This window comes from Kogia breviceps, chromosome 6 (assembly GCF_026419965.1).
Source record: "Kogia breviceps isolate mKogBre1 chromosome 6, mKogBre1 haplotype 1, whole genome shotgun sequence".
NCBI classification, from domain to species: Eukaryota; Metazoa; Chordata; class Mammalia; order Artiodactyla; family Physeteridae; genus Kogia; species Kogia breviceps.
Genome location: NC_081315.1, coordinates 17,128,593 through 17,145,339, shown reverse-complemented (window position 1 = coordinate 17,145,339; position 16,747 = coordinate 17,128,593). Strand labels below are relative to the sequence as shown.

At 49.9% G+C, this 16,747-nt stretch overlaps 1 protein-coding gene across 4 annotated transcripts in view; it reads left to right on the top strand.

Annotated features, from left to right (window-relative positions):
- The window catches only part of TSPAN5 (tetraspanin 5), a 177,131-nt gene that overhangs the window by 146,811 nt on the left and 13,573 nt on the right, over nucleotides 1-16,747 (top strand). The window lies entirely within an intron of this gene.

Here is a 16,747-nt window from a genome sequence, read left to right as displayed (position 1 = left end):
TGCTTCCTTCTTTGGATGTGAGATCACTGGCAGCATTTTATCTGTTCTGGTATTTGGCTACACAGTGAAGCTTTGTTATCTCCCACCTGTGAGAGTGGATGGATTGGTTAAAAGTTGTAAACTAAGACATTGGCTGAAATTTCCCCAGAAGACCATTCTCTTATCACTTTGGTATTTCACCCTCTGAGCTTGAGGGAGGCTCAAAGTCAGGAGTTCCTTTGAAGTATTACACGCACTAAGAAAGAAGAGAAAAGCTACTAAAGTCCAGCAAACAAAAGCCCTTCAGACGTGGGAAGGAATTTCCACAAGTAAAACAATGTTTAGATAGACTGCATCCAGTAAATTCAAAATAAATCCAGAGTTTTGAAATTGAACCACCCTCTGTTTATTTACGTAATACTTCTACAGAGTGTGAAATGTTTTATGGAAAATGAAACCACCTTCCAGCCACCTTATGAGGAAGGGCGGGGATTATACATCAAGGGAGAGAAATTACGTTCCCAAAACAGAGGTAATTTTATCTCTAGAAACTGTTCTGTTGAATACTGGCTGCCTTCTGGATTATGATAAGGCTTCTGCCTCAATCCCCTTGTAAGCTTGGAGGTTTGTATTGGTGGAATCTCAGAAATTCCACTTTTAGAAGCCCTCTGTTTGGTTCAGTGACAGATCGTATAGCTCTTTATAACTCTCCTTTAATCAATCCATTTCTATCAGCTTTGAAATGATGCGGGAAGGCATTATATGAACTAATTGTCTATTCTAGCAATACATAGAAAATTCATTGTTTTGAAGGCTTTTTTTTTTTTTCCTTTGTGAAACAGAATTATCCTTTTGTTTCATCAGTTGCCCCAGATGTCTCTTCTCTGATAAAATCACAAAATTCTAAAACTGGCAGTGTCATACAAATATCAGAGCCAGGGAATGATGCGGTCTCTAGGGAGGGATGAAATAGCAGTTCCCTCTTTTGTCAGGGCCAGTGGTGTCAGCAAATGGAAGCTTTCTCTGGAGAGCTGAGGTTACTTGGCCAAGGTTACCCAGCTACCGTGTAGCAGGGCTCTGTGAGCTGGGACCAAGCGGAGGTAGCAGAGCGTAAAAGATGCGCAACAGCCGAATTTGGTGTGCGCTGGCTACGCATCTGGGCCCCGAGCCCGGGGGGTGAGGATGCAGCAGTGAATGATGCAGAGACCCTGCCCCGCGGGGCTTACGTTCTAGTGGGGGCATCGGCGGTAAGCAGTCAACTTGCCAGGAATACGCGCGCAGGTATGGTGAGCGCTGCTGAGAAACGTCAGGTGTAGCGTAAGGGCTAGTTAGAGAGTGGTGGGGAAAGGGGTCCCTTTTAGGTAGAGTAGTTGGGAACAGCCTCCCTGAGGAGGAGGCAACGGAGCAGAGGCCTGGATGAAGTAAGAGGGATCTGCATAGCACTAAGGGAACAGCATTCCAGACAGAGGGAATAGCAAGTATGGTGGCCCTGAGTCTCGGGGACGGAGCGATTCCAAGGAACAGGAAGAGGGCCGGTAGGACTGGAAGGGAGAGAGCCAGAGCGAGAAGAAGCAGAGGATGTGGAAAGAGAGGCAGGCAGAGGCCGGAGCAGGCAGCGTCATGCAGAAGTTGGATGAGAGGCAGTCACCCCGGGGCATTTTGGTAAGGGAGTGTCCTCATCTGGCTTTTGTTTTAAGATCGCTCTGGTTGCCGTGAGGAAAAAAGAAGCACGGCTCTAGGCTGAGCAGACCGGAGTTCGGATACTGACCCCTCCATTTCCATCGGTGTGACTTTGGGCCACTGCACTAACTTATCTGAGATACCCTTGCCCTGTTTGTGCGAGGGCCACTAGTGTCACCTCATAGGTTTGCTGGGAGGATGAAGTGAGATGGCCCCCAGCACAGTGCCCAGTATGAGGTAAATGCTCTCTGGAGACATGGTTCCCTCCCCTGGTTGCATTACTACAGTTATGTCCACTCCTACATGGGGAAAAGAGCAGAACGGTGGCTTTGAAAGCTGCCTCGAATTTTAGGAGAGGTCCAGGCTCTGATCCATGGACCCGAGAATCGGCTTTGTTTTGGGGTCTCTTAAGGAGGATGTGATGTGCATTGGTTGACTTGGTACCTGCAGAGGCTGCTCCGTTGAAGCCCTTTGGGTTACCTTCTGAGCTAGACCAGGCCTCTGATGGGGTGACGTTCTGAGGTGGACCACAGCCGGCCAAGGGTGGCGGCCGCACGCACCTGCGGGGCGGATCACACCGGCCCATGAATGAGTACATCCCCCCAGTGGAGATGTGGTGACATTTACTTGAAAAGAGGCCTAGAGGGTAAGTCCCCAAACTGGGTCACAGCTGAAGGATCAGATTTCCTTAACAGATGGGGTTTTGCACTTTCGTGTGGGGAGTACAGAAACCTTGGATGCAACAGTGTTTACCCCTCATGCTGACTTCATACCAGTCTGAGCTTTAAACCTAGGACTAATATTACGGTTGAATATTAGACATAATAATTAAATAATGTATATTATCTAAATTCCAAATAGACTGTCAAGATGCAAAGAATGAGTGTGTCTCCAGAGGGAACTGGTTTGTGTGCAGTTTTTCAGCACTCACAGGATCTGCTGTTTTAGAGGGAACATTAACAGTGACGTAGCGTGAATCACCTCTACAGCAGGCATGGCAACGTCCAGCCGTCATCAACTCATTCGTTCAGAGAACATTTGCCCAGCACGTGGCAGGGGGCAGGGCTTGCGCTGGACCCTGGGCGCGTAATTCCTCGGGGAATTTATGGTCTGGGAAAGGCATGCATATATACATAAAACATATACATGTAGAAGTAAAACAACACATTGCAATAATGCTAATTTAGAGTGCATAGACGTTTAACAATTCCTTTGGCAAAGTGCTCAGAACCTCTCTCTCTCTCTGGGTTTCTCTTACTGTTAGAAAGACCTTCCTCCCACCGCATTAGAATCACGTCCTACTTGCCTTCTAGCTTTCCTTCACTGGATGTGGGTCTGCGCTGTCGGATCCCACAGTAAGTCCTTCTCCACATTAGTCCTTGGTTCCTTCTGGGTTTCCAGGCTGAACATTTGCTTCTCTCTGGGTGGAGCCCTTTCATGATCTTAGTCTTGCTCCTCTGACCTCCCTCTGGGGCGTCCTCTGCACCAGGGAGAGGATGCTTTAGGGGCCAAAGAGGGTATGGCTGGATCACGTCCCTTCTCTCCTGTCTGCTGTCAGTGCAGCTTGAGATCACAGTTAATCACCGAGAGTCCCAAATTGGTCTCAGATCCAGCTAGGTTTCCTCCATCCATCCCCCCTCTGGCTGATTTTCAGAGGCAAATGCAAGATTCCAAATTGACCCAGTTATATTCTACCTGCCTGTCTACCTGCTGAGATTGCTTTGGAGCCCAAAGCTGTTGAACAGCACATTCCCCATTCCCTTTAGCTTGGTTTTAGCTGTACTTTTTTTTTGGTTGGTACGCGGGCCTCTCAGTGCTGTGGCCTCTCCCGTGGCGGAGCACAGGCTCCGGACGCGCAGGCTCAGCGGCCACGGCTCACGGGCGCAGCCGCTCCGCGGCACGTGGGATCCTCCCGGACCGGGGCACGAACCCGCGTCCCCCGCATCGGCAGGCGGACTCTCAACCACTGCGCCACCAGGGAAGCCCTGAACTGTCCTTTTAATCAACTCCTCCCTCAATTCCTTCTTTTAACTCAGGCCTTCCTTAGCTCTTTGTCTCAGTGCCGCCTGGCACATTCAGATTCAGTAGGTCTGGGGTAGACACTGGGAGGCTCTATTTTAGCAAGGCTCTTATATTGTTCTGATTGCAGTCAAGTGTAGCTGAAGCCACTGATACGTTGAGCAGGCCAAGGGCAGACCCCAATGCCATGTCACTAGAACTTTCCTTTGGGGTTGACACTCATTCACTTGTGTGTGCCCTTGGGTGTCATTAGTCAAGGAATCTCTAACCCATCGACTTGTCATTACATCAGACTGTCTTTCTGCATCTTGTCTTCTTCTCTGAATAACCAGCCTAGGACTTATTTGAACCTGGCACTTTCTTATTGAAACCATATGGGTCCTGAAGCACGTCATTTTCTCACCCAGGTACCCCGAAACTCTTAACCAGTAAAGCAAGGACTAAGGCATGTTTTATCATTCCTCCCTTCTAGGAACACTTCCCTTACTTGACTTCCAAGAGATCACGCTCTTCTGGGTCTGCTACCTCGTTTAAGCACTGCCTTCTCACACTCCTTTGCAAGGCCCAGCTCGCCTCTCGGACCTCTGAATTTTGGAGAAACCCCTCTCTCTCTTCACTCGTGCTCTGGGAGCTCTCATCCAGGCTTGGAGCATTAGGTACCATCTGTCACTGATGACTTCCAAATTTAGATATTTGGTCCTGGCCTCGTCTGGATTCCAGACTCGTCATATCCGCAAGCCTACCCAGCATCTCTGCTTAAATGCCCACCGGGCTTCTGAAGCGTAATAATCCAAAGCAATGCTCCTGATTTCTCCCCTCAAACCTGCTCTTCCCAATCGTAGGAAGATGGCAGCTCTGTCCTTTCACCCACTTGGGTGTTCGTGACACCTGTCTATCTTTTCTTCTCATGCTGTGTTCAGTCTATCAGCAAACACCATCCGCTCTACCTTGAAACCACATTGAGAATCTGATGTCTTTGCACCACCTGCACTGCTGTACCTTGGTCTAAGCTGCCACTTTTTGCCTGTGTTAGTGCAGAAGCCTCTGTTGTTTTCCTGCCTCTGCTCTTGTGCCCCTACTCCCACCCCAGGCCAGAGTGATTCTTTTAAATATAAGACAGATGCTGTCATTTCTCTACTCCAAACCCTCCAGTGCACTTACTGTCTCACTCAAAGCTATGTGTGGTGCCCCATTACTTCTGAGACCTTATTTCCCACACTGGGCCCTCCCCCTGATGCACTCTAGCCCCCATTCATCATCTGACGCCTCTGACGTCTCAAATGGACTCACCACCCCAGGGCCTTTGCACTGCTCTTTCCCTGCCTGGTATGCTCTCCCCTAGACGTCCACATGGGTGTTTTCCTTTACTTCCTGGTCTCTGCTCAGATGTCACCTTTGTCTGTAGGCCTCCCTGGACTGTTTGAAGCAGCCACTCTCACCCCAGTCCCAGTCCTTTTTCCCTCTTCCCTGTGTTTTTCCCCCCTCTGTGTTTTCATAGGACCTATCACTTCTGTGCTAACAAGGATTTTTTTTTTCCCCCTAAAGAGGGACTTTTGTTTACTGCTACACTCTAGTACTTAGAACATTAACTGGCACATAATAGACGTTATGTGAATGAATGAGCAAAAAGGGAAGATGAAAGCATTCTTCTAAACCCTGGCTCTATCACGCAGTATAGAAGTTAGTAGTAAGCATATTATCACTTCTTACAGCCTAAAAGGAAGTAAAAATACATGTGGTTTCTGATGTCTGATACGATAGGGGTTCAGTGTTAGCAATAGCAAATTTCTTACATCCATTGATTCTGGATATCAGGGAAAAATTTTATTTATTTCTGGCATAAAAGTGGGACTCTGTATATGATTCCTTGGATTCGTGGAAAAATTAGGAGTACCTTTCCTCTTCCGTTTTGCCCAATGTTTATGCCTTCCCCCACCCACCTTCACGTGGCTTGTGGGATCTTAGTTCCCTGACCAGAGATGGAACCCGGACCCTTGGCAGGGAGAGCTTGGAGCCCTAACCACCGGACCACCAGGGAATTCCCGTGTTTACGCTTTTTACTGAATTCTTAGGTCGGGGCCAGAGGCCGGGTGACAGATCACTCTGACAGTCGCCTGTGAGGCTGCTGCCAGCCGAGCTATTGAGGGCTAGGGGGAGACTCGGCTTTTCCGAGTGGGAACAGTGCGCTTCCCTGGTCCTCAGCGTGGGCTCCTGGTTCCCGTCGGGTGTCCTGCCACTGCCTCCACAGCACCAGCCCCCTGGGCAGAGGGGGTGCCCGGCCTGGCCCGTATGACCTGAAGACTCGTTGCGGGCAGGAGCCCGTCTCCTTCACCGCTCTATGCTCAGGTCTAGCACCGTGCCTCCTCGGACGCCCTGACGCTTGTGACTAAGCGAATGAGAATATGCAGGAGCGCCGCATGCATCGTGGAAGCCCCCCACGGGGTCTCCCTCCCCGAGTCCCCTCCCCTCTCTGTTCCTCCATCCTCCTCGCCTGGCCGGGCTCTGTCGGCAGCGGCTGGAAGGAGAGAATTGGTGCACAGTCCTGTCCCAGCAGGCAGCGTGGCCATGAGAAGAGCTCTAGCTTCTCTCGCTTTTCTCCCTGGCTGTCCTGGGGACAAGGCGGAGTCTTCTTCCTGGAGGCTTTGCGCCCTGACCACTGCCTGCAATTGTCAGTCTCACTTCAGAACCCCCCAGATGCTTGCCGTCATGATGGTACAGTAGACTCGCCTTGGAAATACTTTCCCCGTTTTCCCAGGAAAGAGAAGTTAGACAAGGAGATTCCGTGATTCGGGCAGTTCTTAGCAGTAGCGGTCAAGGTAGCCAGAGGGAAGGTGGCAGGTGGAAGTGGCTACCAGGTCACCTAAACAGAAAAAGGCATGCATGCCTCGCCTGACGTACTACTTCCAGGAGACATTTCTGAGATGCTGAAAATACTTCTGAAGATTTCAGTTTATTACCTGAAATGTAGGAAGTTTGCATCTCTTTCTCAGTTGTCCATGTAATGCCCTCAAGTTCTCTGTGGCAGCTAAAAATCTGAAAACCACAGCTATCGTGCAGTACCTGGAAAGTCGGCCTATGACCTGAGGTGCTGTAACACCTTAGGTGCCTTAATTAAGGTGCCTTAATTTTTCACTTTTCGTATGTCCCGGTAAACTTTGCAGAGGGATTTCTCCGGAATGAAAATTCAGGTGGGTCAGGAATTGAGCGTCTTTGTTGTTTACCCTCAGATACCAGAGTCCTGCGCTCGTTTTAGGCACAAGTCCAGGCCCAGTCATTAGACAGGGCTGGATAGTAAATCGAAACCCCAAACCGAACATTGCATTAAAATGTCCTCCCTTTTGCCCAGCACCGTCTGCCGTGCGCCCCTGCAGGGAGGAAGGGCTGAGGCCTTCACGCGCCCCCTGCTTCCTCCTGTCGCCCCTCCCCCAGCCCCCCTGAGGTTCCTCTACCCGCTTCCTGTCGGGGCTGCGACCTTGCCCTCTGGGCCCGGCAGCTGGTGCAGGGGATGCTGCCTTGGCCTTTTGGAAGCTGCCCTGCGGGTCCCTCTTCCTGGCGGCTCCCTGCAGCTTGGGGGACGTGCCTGTTCGCCGTGGCCGCCTCGTACCCCCGCCCGGACGTGCCGTCCGCCCGCTCCTCTCCACTCTGCCTTCGCCGCCTCTTGTCACCCCAAGCCGCCTGTCCTGTGCTGCCCTCGCGCTTTCTCCTGGGCACGCGCGGCTGCGGGTGAGGCCAGACCCACCGGGACAGCCCTCGGCTGCCCTGGAGCCCTCCTCACGCCCAGGTTTCCGGGGCAGGGGTCAGACCTCAAGCCACAGCCTCCTTCCTGGGCAGACTCGGGCCCTAACTGTGGTGTCTCCGAGCTTCCTCAGGGGTCCCCTTGAAACTTCCTTCCGAGGTTTTGGATAACAAGAAACCTGCTCCCCTGCCCAGGAAGGAGAGCCACACAGCACAGCAACCGCGTTCTCCAGGGGAGTCTCAGTTCCCTCACCCACTCTTTATCCACCTGCTTTCACTGAGATGTGCAAGAGAAGGGAGTCTTTGCCTGTGTGTGTGAGTGTGTGTGTGTGTGTGGTGTGTGTGTGTGGTGTGTATGTGGGGTGTGTGTGGTGTGTGTCTGTGTGGTGTGTGTGTGGGTGTGTGGTGAGTGTGTGTGGTGTGTGTGGTGTGTGTCTGTGTGGTGTGTGGGGGTGTGGTGTGTGTGGGGGTGTGGTGTGTGTGTGTGTGGGGTGTGTGTGTGTGTGTGATTGGTGTGTGGTGTGTGGTGAGTGTGTGGTGTGGGGGTGTGTGGTGTGTGTGTGTGATTGGTGTGTGGTGTGTGGTGAGTGTGTGTGGTGTGTGTGTGGTGTGTGTGTGTGGTGTGTGTGTGTGGTGTGTGTGTGTGATTGGTGTGTGGTGTGTGTGGTGTGTGTGGTGTGTGTGTGTGGTGAGTGTGTGTGGTGTATGTGTGAGGTGTGTATGTGGGGTGTGTGTGTATGTGTGGTGTGTGTGTGTGGTGTGTGTGTGTGTGGTGTGTGTGTGTGATTGGTGTGTGTTGTGTGTGTGATTGGTGTGTGTGTGTGATTGGTGTGTGGTGTGTGTGATTGGTGTGTGTGTGTGATTGGTGTGTGGTGTGTGTGTGTGTGATTGGTGTGTGTGTGGTGTGTATGTGGGGTGTGTGTGTGTGTGGTGTGTTTGTGTGTGTGTGAGGTGTGTATGTGGGGTGTGTGTGTGTGTGTGGTGTGTCTGTGTGGTGTGTGTGTGGTGAGTGTGTGTGGTGTGTGTCTGTGTGGTGTGTGTGTGTGGTGTGTGTGGTGTGTGTGTGTGATTGGTGTGTGGTGTGTGTGTGGTGTGTTTGTGTGAGGTGTGTATGTGGGGTGTGTGTGTGGTGTGTGTGTGGTGTGTGTGGTGTGTGTGGTGTGTGTGTGGTGTGTGTGTGTGGTGAGTGTGTGTGTGGTGTGTGTGTGTGATTGGTGTGTGGTGTGTGTGTGATTGGTGTGTGGTGTGTGTGGGGGGTGTGTATGTGGGGTGTGTGTGTGTGGTGTGTGTGTGGTGTTTGTGTGTGTGTGTGTATGTGGGGTGTGTGTGTGGGGTGTGTGTGGGGTGTGTGTGGTGTGTATGTGGGGTGTGTGGGTGTGTGTGGTGTGTGCAGGGGGAGGTCGTCTCCTACTCACTTCGGTTTTCAGATTGTCATCAGTAAAGTCTAAGGTGTGACATCATTCTAACATCACGTTTCATATTTTTCTTAACATTTTAGAGACAAGTATATGATGTCACAATGGGAGCAGCAATCGCCTTGCCCCCTGATGCTCTATCTCTTAGACAGTAGAGCATCGTGCTTGAAACACTGCTCTGGGGTCGGGTGGCAGCGCGCAAAGCCCCTGCTCTGCCACTTTCTCACCTGGGTCACCTGGCAAGTTGCTCCACCTCTGGGTCTGTGTCCTGCGGCGGATAGTAGCCGTACCTGGAAGGTTTACTGTGAGGGGGGAAATGATCCAGGTAGCCCCGTGCCTGGCAGAGTCCGTGCTCAGTCGGGGAGCTCTTACGTGGCTTTCGGCCCAGCGTTCGGCGTCTCTCTCCTGCGTCACCATGGAACCTAGAGGCCCCTTAGCTGCTAGCAGCTGTAGCAGGTGTGAGTTTCCTTAGCACCTCCCTGCTGCCCAAGGAGTAAGCTTTCTAAATGCACCAATGACCCTCCTCTGCTCAAAAGGCCTTCAGATTCAAACCCTGTCCCGCTCCACCAACCTCTGTCCCCTCTCACCACTTGTCATACTCGCAGGTAGACCTCTCGGTGGGCCTGGTCCTGCCGCTTTGTCTCTGTACTTGCTGACCTGACCTTCTGCCCCTCCTGTCTACACCCCCATAACACACACCGCTAATACCTCTGCCCAGCGCGCTCCTGCTAACTTGTCTTCCCTCTAGACTAACTCCTGACGATGTCCCCGTACGTTTTCTCTGAATACGCATGAACTAGCACAGCACCCGGCACCTCTCAGGTGGTTCCTGTTTGCTCAGGAACTGGATGAGTTGTGTGTCTCTGAAGCCCTAGAATACGGTGATCACCTGCCACTAGGCTAGACTCTGATTTTTTTTTTTTTTTTTTCCGCTGTAGTTGCAGGGCCACCGTGATCAGAGCCTCTATTACATATTTCAGTTTAAACTTTTTACTCCGGAATATTCCTGGGTATGTCTCTCATCTTCTGAACGTGCAAATGAAATATCTGGAGGGTGGCTAGCAACATGCTGGATTTCTGAAAAGCGACACTTTCGCAAGTGGCTGTTTCCTTGTTCAGAGAGGCAGTCACTGCCACCAGGGTGGTGATGGTAGTTTCCCGGCCTGAGAGTGGTACCAGCAAGGGGACTTGGTGCAGCTGTCCTCCGCAGTGGCTGCTTGATTGCAGGAGTTTACGGAGCCCTGAGATGTGACTACCCCTCCTTTTCTTTCTCACCACAAAAGCAGGTCGTGGCCGTTTTTTATCTGCAAGAAGGGATTACTTGAATCTCACCGATGACCTTTTCTGACAAGAAAAAAATGGAAAACCGCACATCTTGAACGCGTCCGGTCTTCCTTTACATCTCTTCGCCAGGCCACGAGCTATGCTGCCCCTACGCCCTCACATCTCCCTGAACTGCTCGTGTCCCAGCGAGCTCCCGTCCTCCGCGTCCCCTCTCTGGATCCCGCAGGAGCTCCGTAGATACACGGGTGTTTGGGGGTCTGCAGTGTGGCTTTGCCCTGTAACATTCCTTGAGGATCTCCGATGAATTGTTAAGGGGCACGTTTCCCTCTGCCCCTGTTGTCCCAGCTTGGACTTCCTGTGGACATTGTTTCAAAACCCGTCGCCAGCTCTCCAGGGCCACTCTCTCTGAGTAGCTCATTTTCTTGAAAATGTCCTATCTTGTCATTCTTTCTCAGGTAGGGACGTGCTTCTCCCCCTTTTACTCTAGCAAAAGCGTTGCCAGGCTCACCCAGTAGTAGTTTGGGGAGGGTGGGTGAATCAGGGCCCAGGCTCTTAAATCTCCAAGGGGTCCATCTGGCCTGGCTTTGGGTGCACATTCCATTTGCCTGTCTTTCTGTTTCTTATCCAGCAGTTGGAAGGAATGCGCCTGTATATGCCAAAGCAGAGGAGTCCCAGACCTTAGGGGCTTATTAATGCTAGTTTTGCATTTCTCTGCTGAGTTGAGAGAGAAGAGACTGAAGCTTGCCAGGTGGCACACAGAGGCTGCTCTGTGCTGGTGGGGAAAACCACAGACACTCCTGAGGTTTATTGGTTTGAAACCCTTCTGGAGTTTTGCTTGCGTTTTCATTCCTGCATGTGTGTAAAAACCTCTTCCAAGAAGAAATAGCGACACTCAGAATATAGTCCTTCATCGCCGAACCCTGGGTGGCGGTGGGGGGGCTGCTTAAATTCCAGAGATTGTTGAATGAACGAGGTGCTGATGAGGAGAGAGGGTGGAGTCATATCCTTACTGAGACTGACCATGTTCAGCGGACCATGGAAGGATGAGCTCTCGAAGGGAGTGGGACGTGGTTTGGTAGCTGGCAAGTCATTCGGGAGCCACGCACCTTCAGCGCCCAGAGCGCCCAGTCAGCTTCTTGGCAGCAGCGGCATCGCTGGCCTGGCTCAGTGTGCAGCATCCGGCCACGTGGCTGCCGACTGCTGGGCGTGCTCCCCGCCACTGGCTGACTTCTCACTGCTCTTTTCTCCGCTGCACCGCTTCTGTGTACTCTCAGCTCCCACCCCACCCCCCACCCCCATGGCCTCTGCCTACGCCTGGCTTTTGCTTACTCATGGCCTCTCCCTTCTGCCTTTACTCTGAATGCCTTTTAGGTGACTAACAGTTTCTCAAGAAAGAAGATTGATTGGCACGGCGCTTCCTGCCACCTCCTTTAGACGTGATCATCCCGTGTGGCCACGGGGTTTCTTAGAAGCGGGTCAGGCAGGGCAGGTGCCAAAGCAGAATAGATTCCTCTCCAAAGCCGCTGGGTTAGAAGCCCCTCCAGTGTGCTTCCATAGCTTCTGACGTCTTCCTCTTGGTCCGGGATAGTAGTAATGATAATGACGATGCTGGTAAACTTTGATTGAATTCTCGTTACGTGCCAAAGACTTAGCATAGTGTTTGCATTTAACTTAGATTACTTCCTACATCCTCATGATATCCTTATGATGGAGGGTCCCAGTTCACAGATGTGGAGATGGAGGCTTAGGCAGGTTTGGTCGCTTCACCAAGATCACACAGGTGACAGGTAGTGGAACTGAGATTCAAGACAAGGTGGTCTGCATTGCGATGTCCCGTCTGTCTGTCTGCCCTACATCTGGCCCTGGTCCAGGCTGCCCTCTTTCTGGATTCCAGGGGGAATTGCAGGTGAGCCAGGTGGCTTGAGTACAGGGTGGCTTGTGCCGGGAGGAGGCCGACCCTGGCCTGCTCTCTGCCACACCCTAGAGCAGGCTTGTCTAAGTAGCTGGAATTTCATCATTGAGGTGACACCCTTGTATGGTGACAGATACACATCAGTACATTTTTGGTTTGTTGGCTTTCTAAACTTCTGTTACGATGATACTGCCTCAGCCGTGTTCCATTAACGTGTCTTATTTCTCCTTAGACACATCGTGGTCTCCTTGCTAAGTTCTGAGAGATACTGTCTAGTACCGAGGGGTTAATGGACATCTCCTATTTTCCTTGGCAGTCATCTCTTAAAGGCTCCAGATTGATATGCCAAAAGCTAGTTGTCTAACAGCCAATTTGTGGAGTGGCTACTTTGCTGAAAATATTTGTTTTAACTTTTTAAATTGACTGCTCTTCATTTTGTCTTTATAGCAGCACTTGGGTTCTGGTCAGTTTGGTTTTTGCCTCTGCTGCAGCAACAGCTGTAGACTTGGAGGAGATGAGTGAGGGTCGCAAGGATATAGGTACAGGTGTATACAGTATGAATGTGAAGAATTCTTGTGGATGTTCGTTTATACTCGTTTTTCTTAATGTAATCTTAATGTATTAACAAAGGATATGTGTATGAGAAATCCTCCTTATATACTTGACTCTGTAGTATTCGAATATTTTCTTCTTGTGACCTGCAATCTTGGCCTCTGGCTCTCTCTCTTATTCTGACTCATTCCTTTTCTGTCTTGGCTGCTCCTGTTCAGAATTCCACCTTCACGTCAACCATAACAAATGGCTAAAGGAGTAAGTACATGTGGACAACTGTTCCGCTCCTCATCCGTTTATCCTTATTCCGCTTAGATTCAGCTTCATAGGATGCTATTTTCTGACCTTACGCACAAGGCCAGTACCCTTGACGTCTTTAACTCCCAGGGCTTTGCTGCAGGACCCAGGCAGGAGGAGGAGGAATTATTACTGGGGTGCAAATTCGCGCTCTCTGTGTGCTCTTCTCACATCAGCAGCAGCTCTGGGTACAAAGGAGAGTAGCCAGATAACGTTTCATATTGGTTTACTTCTTTTCAATAAGATTGAGTTCTAAAAAGTTGTTATTTAAACCCAAGGACCGACCATTCAAGTCAACGTGGAGAACTGGAGCTGAAATCGTGTACGTATTGTCGGTGACACAGGCAAAACCTAAAAGTTCCTTCCAGAACTGATTGTTTCATTAACGATGCTGAATTGATAGTGAGTCGACTGTAAAGGAGATTCTCTGCACTGGCTCAGTTGCTGTGTTGACTGGAAATATCAGCTATCTGAGTCAAGGTATCATTAAATCCAGCACTTCCCTCTACCCTCCCCACCCTGCCCTGCCTGCTTCCCGCCCCCGACCCAATACTTTTTTTCCAGTGTAGATTGTGAACTTTAGTCTTGCTCGTGTGTGTGTGCTCGCACGCACATACATGCAACACTAAAGCATGGTTTATTCGAAGCCGTCGTGTCGTGTGGGACTCCTCAGGTGCAAATTCAGATCCAGATACAGCCCCTTTATGCGATCAGGGGGTCTAAGGATGCTGAGTGACTCACAGAAATCATGGTCAGGCCAGGGTTTATGATACCCTCAGGATTTTCTTTCCCTACCCTTGTTCTTTGTTTCTCGCTACAGACTGACCTTCTCCACAAGGTGAAAAACACACGGCACGTGGCTCCAGAGTCGGGCCTTTTACAGCTTCGGCCACTAGAGACAGACGCTTACTCCAAATTCTGGTGTCTGAGGCAGGGAATTTCAGGCTTTCCGACTCCTCCCGGCGCCGGGGGGGGGTGGGGTGGGGGGGGGACGACATGTGAGAACCGGCAGCTCTGAGGAGGTCGTGGAGTGGGTTTGGGGGAGAAGGAATCCTTACAAGAAGAGGGAGGTGCTGTTCCCTGAAGGAGAGGGTAGTGCCCACAGGTGCCCAGAAGACAAGGTGTCTGCTGCTGCTGTGCTTGCATATTCCTGAAGATCTACCACGAATCTGAACGTCTATTTTTTTTATTTTTTAAATTTTTTTATTTTTTTGGTGGTACGCGGGCCTCTCACTGCTGTGGCCTCTCCCGCTGCAGAGCGCAGGCTCCGGACGCACAAGCTCAGCGGCCACGGCTCACGGGCCCAGCCGCTCCGCGGCACGTGGGATCTTCCCGGACCGGGGCACGAACCCGCGTCCCCTGCACCGGCAGGCGGACTCTCAACCACTGCGCCACCAGGGAAGCCTTGAACGTCTATTTTAAATCACTTGGCAGACTTAACTGTAATCTTGGATTTTTTTTTTTTTTTTCTTCTGGCTTCTTGTCAACTACAAGCTTTAATTATAATTATTCTTCAGCTGGCATGTCCTAGCGCTTCTTACTCATTTGTCAGATTGAGCTTAACACAGTTAAAAAGGCCAGCGAAAGACCCGGTCTTTGAGACAACAGAAGGCTGAACTGTCAGCCGCCTGTCATTTTTGTAGGCCCCCGTCATTGCCTCCAGGATTATGTTCGGCTCCTCTTTGGTTTCTCTGTGTCGTTAGAAACAGTAAGACTGCTTTTCAGTGAGTATTTGCAGACGTTGCCCAGGTGAAAGAGTGAGTCTTTTTTCCCCGCCCCATCCAGGCTAGCCATCCTAATCCTCAGGAAAAGAAAACTGGGCCTTGACTGCCATACTCTGTGTTTTAAGACTCGAGTTAGTTTCCGACTGATAGCTCCCTGGAATCCGTTAAAAATAAAGTTTTTGGTTGTCTTTTCTAAAGTCCTCTGCAGAATATTATTTCCTACAAGCTCTCGGTATCTGTCTCCAGCCCTGTTTCTTGCCAGAATGTGGGATTAAATGAGTAGAATCTGCAGTCCAGCTCAGCCCCCAAATGATTGTTGTTTCCATGGAAACAGTTGAAGGCCTCTCAATTAAAATTGCCCCTGCAGGCTGGGGAGGCTACAAGTATGAAAATGAGTTTGAGAAGCCAAATTCTCATCCTCCGAATTCAACCCGGAGAGGACAGTGCTCCAGGAACCTGCTGACAGTTGAGACCATACTTGTTTTGCCTTTTGGGGAGGGAGGTTCTCGGTATTTCAGGCACAGGTGTGCGTTGCTTTGCTTGTTTTGCTGAATTCCTCGGATAACTGTCCTGTTATCCATGGAGCTCTTCGTGTACAGCCGTGGATCATGGAAGAGTGTTTGGGAACAATCTGATTTTTGCTCAGACTTTGGTGTGAATCACAAATAAAGAGCCCATTAAAAATGGATGAAATTCTAGAATGGTCTTAAAACTGGAAGGAGCCTACAGGACAGTAGGTGCCAGATTCCCCTCCTCTTTGAGAATCCCTCCTGGAGCACTGCTGAGGGAGGTTTATGGCTTCGGCTCCCGCCAGGGGAACCCATGTTTCTAAGGCCACCTCTCTGCCCCATTGCTGGAGACCTGCTGCTATTGGAAAGGCCTCTTTATGCTGCAACTGACATCTCCTCCTGTCCCTTCCAGCTCTGCGGCCTCTTTTTGGTGCCAAGTAAATTTAGTCTACTTCTTCTTCCATAATTCTGTTGACTTTTTAAAGTTTAAGAATGTTATCACATACCCTCTTAAAGTCCTCTCCTCCCCTGGCTGAGCAGGTCCAAAACATGAAGACCTTAAATATTACCACCTATGTTTAAAGTCATTCTGAGGGGAGAAGTTGATTTCCTTCCAATTCTGGACCCTCACCACTGTTGCTTAGATTTTGTTTGACTTCTGGCAATTTTTTTTTTTCTCAGCATCATTTGGGTAGGTGGAGAATTGGTTACAGTATTTCTGGGTTTTCCTCCCCCCCCCCCCCCGGAGTATTCATAGTTCAGAGCTTGGAAATCTAAGAAACACAAGGTTGGATCAAACCATTGATCTGTGCAGCTTCACGAAGGGTGTGGCTGCCTCGTATGACGTCACCCCAGACATTAGTGAATACACCCTACATTCCTAAGCGTTTAATAATCTCTCAGCCCTTCATCTCTGACTTTATTTAAACCCTGGCCTTTTTCATAAGGTTAAAGTTGTGCATTTTAGGAGTCCTTTGTGCCTCATACGTGTTCTATTATTAGTATCCTAATAATAAGAGTATCCATAATAATAATAATGCCCTTAAAGTGATTCCTGCCCACCCCGCGCCCGCCCCCGCAAGAAACAGAAACCTTATAAACAAAATTCTCTTGTTCAGTGTTCCTCCAACCTTAAAATGGGTTAAAACATAGAAACCCTAAACTCAGGTGTTGATTAGTGCTGACTGAAAAGTGCTGGGAAGCAAGTACATAGCTTCCACTTGGTAGAGAAAGATTATTGAAGTAGACATTCTGTTCTGATTCTAAAACATCAATAGCTGTGTGACCTTCAGCAAATCACCAAACTTCTCTGGGATCCATTTTCCTCAAGGATAAAATGAGATGAGTATTCCTGTTTTTCCACGTTGTTGGGAATGCTTTGAAAACAAATTGTTTAATATTAAGACTTTACAGCAAACTATACCGTGGTACTCTGGGGGTATTTTGAGAGCTCAAACCAAATTTAATAAGATAAGAAAATAAAATACTGATGATGTCGGGTATTTAAGACTCACATACCTCCACAGTTTCAAAAAAGCAGTAGCTGGCCTCTGTAAGAATGAATAGTAAATATATACCTTCCATCGTAGAGGAAAAAATCTCATAAAATTTCTAACTTAGGTTCTGGGTGGTATTTGATGT